Source organism: Salmo salar, unplaced genomic scaffold (genome assembly GCF_905237065.1).
Source record: "Salmo salar unplaced genomic scaffold, Ssal_v3.1, whole genome shotgun sequence".
NCBI lineage: Eukaryota > Metazoa > Chordata > Actinopteri > Salmoniformes > Salmonidae > Salmo > Salmo salar.
In genome coordinates, this window is record NW_025546995.1 from 30,001 (window position 1) to 37,500 (window position 7,500).

The window sequence follows — 7,500 nt, forward strand, 5'->3', positions numbered from 1 at the left end:
TGTGTGTGTGTGTGTGTGTGTTTAACCATGACGTGTGTGTGGGTGTGTGGGCGTGTTTAACCATGACGTGTGTGTGTGTGTGTGTGTGTGTGTATCTGTGTGCGTGTGTGTTTAACCATGGTGTGTGTGTGTGTGTGTATGGTGTGTGTGTGTGTGTGTGTGTGTGTGTGTGTGTGTGTGTGTGTGTGTGTGTGTATCTGTGTGTGTGTGTGTTTAACCATGACATGTGTGTGTGTGTGCGTGTGTGTAACCATGGTGTGTGTGTGTGTGTGCGTGTGTGTGTGTGTGTAACCATGGTGTGTGTGTGTGTGTGTGTGTGTGTGTGTATGTCTGTGTGTGTGTGTGTGTGTGTGTGTGTGTGTGTGTGTTTAACCATGACATGTGTGTGTGTGTGTGTGTGTGTGCGTGTGTGTGTAACCATGGTGTGTGTGTGTGTGTGTGTCTCTGTGTGTGTGTGTGTGTGGTGTGTCTCTGTGTGTGTGTGTGTGTTTAACCATGACGTGTGTGTGTGTGTGTGTGTGTGTGTGTGTGTGTGTGTGTTTAACCATGACGTGTGTGTGTGTGTGTGTGTGTGTGTGTGTGTGTGTGTGTGTGTGTGTGTGCCTGCCTCACCCAGCAGCAGCAGGTCTAACATGTATGTAGTTCTCCTGGATGAAGAGGGGGCGAGGGCGTAGTCATGGAAGAACAGGTCCGACTTGTCAATCAGCGTCATGTGACCCGACTCCTCCCCCTTGGAGAACACCTTCCGACACACGTCAAACGGACCCAGCTTCATGTCCTGCGCACACACACACACACACACACACACACACACGTCATGGTTAAACACACACACACACACACACACGTCATGGTTAAACACACACACACACACACACACACACACACGTCATGGTTAAACACACACACACACACACACACGTCATGGTTAAACACACACACACACACACACACACACACGACAGGGTTAAACACACACACACACGTCATGGTTAAACACACACACACACACACACACACGACAGGGTTACGCAAACACAGTTATTTCATTTTAAATGTAACCTTTATTTAACCTTTATTTAACTAGACAAGTCAGTTAACCTGTCAAGGTATAGGGGGCAGTATTTTCGATTTCGGATGAAAAGCCCAGAGTAAACAGCCTAATACTCCGGCCCAGAGTCAAATATTTGCATATAATTAGTAGATTTGGATAGAAAACACTCTGAAGTTTCTAAAACTGTTTGAATGATGTCTGTGAGTATAACAGAACTCATATAACAGGCCAAAAACCTGAGAAAAATACAACCAGGAAATGAAAATCTGGAGCATGTAGTCCTTTCAAGTCATTGCCAATCGAACACACAGTGAGTTAGGGTTCATTTTGCACTTCCTAAGGCTTCCACTAGATGTCAACAGTCTTTACAAAGTTGTTTGAGGCGTCTATGGTGAACAGAGAGCGAATGAGAAGGTTGGGAAGTTGGTGACCCAGGGAAGTGCGCAGTTCACGCGAGGAGTTAGCTCTGTTCCAAAACGTTTTTCATGACACAGGAATCGTCCGGTTGGAATATTACTGAATATTACTCAATCAGGGCCGGACGTGATTCAGCCCGTTACAGGTTATTGCTTTTCGCAGTAGTTTCCAATGGTAGTGGAAACCTCAGCAATATCTCACTCTGATTTTGGCATCCTCCTTTACACACACACACACACACACACACACACACACACACACACACACACACACACACATCTCTGACCTTGCGTGCGTTGTTGGCGTCCTCTTTGACCCGGTCGTAGGTCATGACCTTGTCCTTAGCCGACCACATGCTCAGGTTGTGGAGGACCTAAAAGACCGGTTGCCACGGTTACCGATGGTTGCCACGGTTACAGTTTTTTTTTTTTTTTAATTCAGCGACGACATCTTTAAAAAAAATATAAATATTAATTTCCTTATTTACCTGTCGGATGTCCTGATTGGACGCCAGGATCATCTCGTTGAGGGCAGGAGGCGGGACTTTCAGACCCTCTTTGAAAGCAATGGACATCATGGCACCCTGGGAGGAGAGAGAGGAGGAGGGAGAGGGGGGAGAAAGGGGAGAGGATAGAGAGAGAGAGAGAGAGAGAGGGAGAGAGGGGAGAGGAGAGGATAGAGAGAGAGAGAGAGAGGAGAGAGGGGAGAGGAGAGGGGGAGAGGAGAGAGGAGGGGAGAGAGGAGGGGAGAGAGGAGGTGGAGGGGGAGAGAGAGGGGAGAGAGGAGGTGGAGAGGAGGAGGAGAGAGAGCGAGAGCGAGAGAGAGAGAGAGGAGAGGGGGAGAGAGGAGGGGATAGAGAGAGAGAGAGGAGGGGAGAGGGCGGAGAGAGAGGGGAGAGAGAGAGGGGAGAGAGGAGGGAGAGAGAGAGGGAGAGAGGAGAGGGGGAGAGAGGAGGGATAGAGGAGGGATAGAGGAGGTGGAGGGGGAGAGAGACAGAGAAAGAGAGAGAGAGAGAGAGAGAGAGAGAGAGAGAGGGGAGAGAGAGGAAGGGAGAAGAGAGACAGAGAGAGAGAGAGAGAGGAGAGGGGGAGAGAGGGGAGAGAGGAGGTGGAGGGGAGAGAGAGGGAGAGAGGAGGAGGAGGAGAAGAGAGACAGAGAGAGAGAGAGAGAGAGAGAGAGAGAGAGAGAGAGAGAGAGAGGGAGAGAGAGGGAGAGAGAGGAGGAGAAGAGAGACAGAGAGAGAGAGAGAGAGAGAGAGAGAGAGAGAGGGGGGAGAGAGGAGGTGGAGAGGAGGAGAGAGAGAGAGAGAGAGAGGAGAGGGGGAGAGAGAGGGAGAGAGGAGGTGGAGGGGAGAGAGGGGAGAGAGAGAGAGAGAGAGAGAGAGAGAGAGAGAGGGGAGAGAGAGGAAGGGGAGAAGAGAGACAGAGAGAGAGACAGAGAGAGAGAGAGAGAGAGAGAGAGGGGGAGAGAGGAGGTGGAGAGGAGGAGGAGAGAGAGAGAGAGAGAGAGAGAGAGAGGAGAGAGGAGGTGGAGGGGGAGAGAGAGAGAGAGAGAGAGAGAGAGGAGAGGGGGAGAGAGACAGAGACAGAGAGAGAGAGAGACAGAGAGACAGAGAGACAGAGAGAGAGACAGAGAGACGAGAGAGAGAGAGAGAGACAGAGAGAGAGAGAGAGACAGAGAGAGAGAGAGAGACAGAGAGAGAGAGAGAGAGAGAGAGAGAGAGAGAGAGAGAGAGAGAGAGAGAGAGAGAGAGAGAGAGAGAGAGAGAGAGAGAGAGAGAGAGGAGGAGATATTAACATGAAGCTACAGGAAAGAGAGATCACAGAAAACAACTGTGCTCCTATTTGAATCTATATTGACGTGCTTCTGGGTGTGTGTGTGTTTTCCTGTGTGTGTGTGTGTGTGTTTTCCGTGTGTGTGTGTGTGTGTGTGTGTGTGTGTGTGTGTGTGTGTGTGTGTGTGTGTGTGTGTGTGTGTACCTTGATCTGTTCCAGTCGTGGTCTCTGGAAGCGCAGGTCAAAGCAGTAGTTGGCCAGAGACCGGATCTTCTGGTGGTTACGATCATTACACATACAGATGATGGGGATCCTGGACTGTTTAATCAGACTTATCATCTCCTACAGGGGTCAAAGGTCATTACACATACAGATGATGGGGGATCCTGGACTGTTTAATCAGACCTATCATCTCCTACAGGGGTCAAAGGTCATTACACATACAGATGATGGGGATCCTGGACTGTTTAATCAGACCTATCATCTCCTACAGGGGTCAAAGGTCATTACACATACAGATGATGGGGGATCCTGGACTGTTTAATCAGACCTATCATCTCCTACAGGGGTCAAAGGTCATTACACATACAGATGATGGGGATCCTGGACTGTTTAATCAGACCTATCATCTCCTACAGGGGTCAAAGGTCATTACACATACAGATGATGGGGATCCTGGACTGTTTAATCAGACCTATCATCTCCTACAGGGGTCAGGGGTCGATGGGGATCTGGGGTCTGTGTGTGTGTGTGAGAGACGGAGAGAGGAAGTACCTGTATTCCTCCGCGGTCTTCGTTTCCTGCCATGCCATCAATCTCATCCATGATGAGAACATGCTTACTGCTGACTGTCTGAGACGAACCTGGAGAGAGAGGAGAGAGAGAGGAGGGAGAGAGGAGGGAGAGGAGAGGGAAGGGAGAGAGGAGGGAGGGAGGAGAGAGAGGAGGGAGAGAGGAGAGAGAGGAGGGAGAGAGGAGAGAGAGGAGGGAGAGAGGAGAGAGAGGAGGGAGAGAGGAGAGAGAGGAGGGAGAGAGGAGAGAGAGAGAGGAGAGAGAGGAGAGGAGAGAGAGGAGAGGAGAGAGGAGAGGGAGAGGAGAGGGAGAGGAGAGGGAGAGGAGAGGGAGAGGAGAGGGAGAGGAGAGGGAGAGGAGAGGAGAGGGAGAGGAGAGGGAGAGGAGAGGGAGAGGAGAGGGAGAGGAGAGGGAGAGGAGAGGAGAGGAGAGGAGAGGAGAGGGAGAGGAGAGGAGAGGAGAGGGAGAGGAGAGGAGAGGGAGAGGGAGAGGAAGAGGATGAGAGAGTAAACGAATAAGAAATATAATTAAATTCCATCCACAAAGTGCAATTTGGTTGCAGAAAAATTGTGTGTAGTGTGTGTAGTGTGTAGTGTGTGTATAGTGTGTGTGTGTGTAGTGTGTATAGTGTGTGTGTGTGTGTAGTGTATAGTGTGTGTATAGTGTGTGTGTGTAGTGTGTATAGTGTGTGTGTGTGTAGTGTGTATAGTGTGTGTAGTGTGTAGTGTGTGTATAGTGTGTGTGTGTGTAGTGTGTATAGTGTGTGTGTGTGTGTAGTGTATAGTGTGTGTATAGTGTGTGTGTGTAGTGTGTATAGTGTGTGTGTGTGTAGTGTGTATAGTGTGTGTGTAGTGTGTGTATAGTGTGTAGTGTATAGTGTGTGTAGTGTATAGTGTGTGTGTGTAGTGTGTATAGTGTGTGTGTAGTGTGTGTATAGTGTGTGTAGTGTGTGTGTGTAGTGTGTATAGTGTGTGTATAGTGTGTGTATAGTGTGTGTGTAGTGTGTGTAGTGTGTGTAGTGTGTGTGTGTAGTGTGTGTAGTGTGTGTGTGTAGTGTGTATAGTGTGTGTATAGTGTGTGTGTAGTGTGTGTAGTGTGTGTAGTGTGTGTGTGTAGTGTGTGTATAGTGTGTGTGTAGTGTGTGTATAGTGTGTGTAGTGTGTGTGTAGTGTGTATAGTGTGTGTAGTGTGTGTATAGGTGTGTGTATAGTGTGTGTGTAGTGTGTATAGTGTGTGTGTAGTGTGTATAGTGTGTGTATAGTGTGTGTGTAGTGTGTGTAGTAGTGTGTATAGTGTGTGTATAGTGTGTGTGTAGTGTGTATAGTGTGTGTGTGTAGTGTGTATAGTGTGTGTATAGTGTGTGTGTAGTGTGTATAGTGTGTAGTGTATAGTGTGTGTGTAGTGTGTATAGTGTGTGTATAGTGTGTGTGTGTAGTGTGTATAGCGTGTAGTGTATAGTGTGTGTAGTGTGTGTATAGTGTGTGTGTAGTGTGTGTGTAGTGTGTAGTGTATAGTGTGTGTATAGTGTGTGTATAGTGTGTGTATAGTGTGTGTGTAGTGTGTGTATAGTGTGTAGTGTATAGTGTGTGTAGTGTGTATAGTGTGTGTATAGTGTGTGTGTAGTGTGTATAGTGTGTAGTGTATAGTGTGTGTAGCGTGTGTGTGTAGTGTATATAGTGTGTGTAGTGTGTGTGTGTGTAGTGTGTATAGTGTGTGTAGTGTGTGTGTGTAGTGTGTGTGTAGTGTGTATAGTGTGTAGTGTATAGTGTGTGTAGTGTGTGTGTGTAGTGTATATAGTGTGTGTAGTGTGTGTGTAGTGTGTATAGTGTGTGTATAGTGTGTGTGTAGTGTGTATAGTGTGTAGTGTATAGTGTGTGTAGTGTGTGTGTGTAGTGTGTATAGTGTGTAGTGTATAGTGTGTGTAGTGTGTGTATAGTGTGTGTAGTGTGTGTGTGTAGTGTGTATAGTGTGTGTGTAGTGTGTGTATAGTGTGTGTAGTGTGTGTGTGTAGTGTATAGTGTGTGTAGTGTGTGTATAGTGTGTGTAGTGTGTGTGTGTGTAGTGTGTATAGTGTGTGTGTAGTGTGTGTGTAGTGTGTATAGTGTGTAGTGTATAGTGTGTGTAGTGTGTGTATAGTGTGTGTATAGTGTGTGTGTAGTGTGTATAGTGTGTGTGTAGTGTGTATAGTGTGTGTATAGTGTGTGTGTAGTGTGTATAGTGTGTGTATAGTGTGTGTGTGTAGTGTGTATAGTGTGTAGTGTATAGTGTGTGTAGTGTGTGTATAGTGTGTGTATAGTGTGTGTGTAGTGTGTGTGTAGTGTGTAGTGTGTGTAGTGTGTGTATAGTGTGTGTAGTGTGTATAGTGTGTGTATAGTGTGTGTGTAGTGTGTATAGTGTGTAGTGTATAGTGTGTGTAGTGTGTGTGTGTAGTGTGTATAGTGTGTAGTGTATAGTGTGTGTAGTGTGTGTATAGTGTGTATGTGTGTAGTGTGTGTGTAGTGTGTATAGTGTGTGTGTAGTGTGTGTATAGTGTGTGTAGTGTGTGTGTGTAGTGTATAGTGTGTGTGTGTTAGTGTGTATAGTGTGTGTTGTGTGTAGTGTGTAGTGTGTGTGTATAGTGTGTGTGTAGTGTGTATAGTGTGTAGTGTATAGTGTGTGTAGTGTGTGTATAGTGTGTGTATAGTGTGTGTGTAGTGTGTATAGTGTGTGTGTAGTGTGTATAGTGTGTGTATAGTGTGTGTGTAGTGTGTATAGTGTGTGTATAGTGTGTGTGTGTAGTGTGTATAGTGTGTAGTGTATAGTGTGTGTAGTGTGTGTAGTGTGTATAGTGTGTGTATAGTGTGTGTGTGTTGTGTGTAGTGTAGTGTGTGTAGTGTGTGTATAGTGTGTGTAGTGTGTATAGTGTGTGTATAGTGTGTGTGTAGTGTGTATAGTGTGTGTATAGTGTGTGTGTAGTGTGTATAGTGTGTAGTGTATAGTGTGTGTAGCGTGTGTGTGTAGTGTATATAGTGTGTGTAGTGTGTGTGTGTAGTGTGTGTATAGTGTGTGTATAGTGTGTGTGTAGTGTGTGTGTGTGTGTAGTGTGTATAGTGTGTAGTGTATAGTGTGTGTAGTGTGTGTGTGTAGTGTGTATAGTGTGTAGTGTATAGTGTGTGTAGTGTGTGTGTGTAGTGTATATAGTGTGTGTGTGTATATAGTGTGTGTAGTGTGTGTGTGTATAGTGTGTGTATAGTGTGTAGTGTATAGTGTGTGTAGTGTGTGTGTGTGTGTATAGTGTGTATAGTGTGTATAGTGTGTGTGTGTATAGTGTGTGTATAGTGTGTATAGTGTGTGTGTGTGTAGTGTGTAGTGTATAAATACCTGTGTAGTAGTGTGTGTGTGTATAGTGTGTATAGTGTGTATAGTGTATAGTGTGTAGTGTATAGTGTGTATAGTGTGTAGTGTATAAATACCTGTGTAGTA

General features: G+C 46.3%; 1 pseudogene; it reads right to left on the reverse strand.

The window, feature by feature from the left end:
- LOC106596669 (replication factor C subunit 1-like) overlaps positions 1-7,500 on the reverse strand; it is a 45,367-nt pseudogene that overhangs the window by 19,067 nt on the left and 18,800 nt on the right.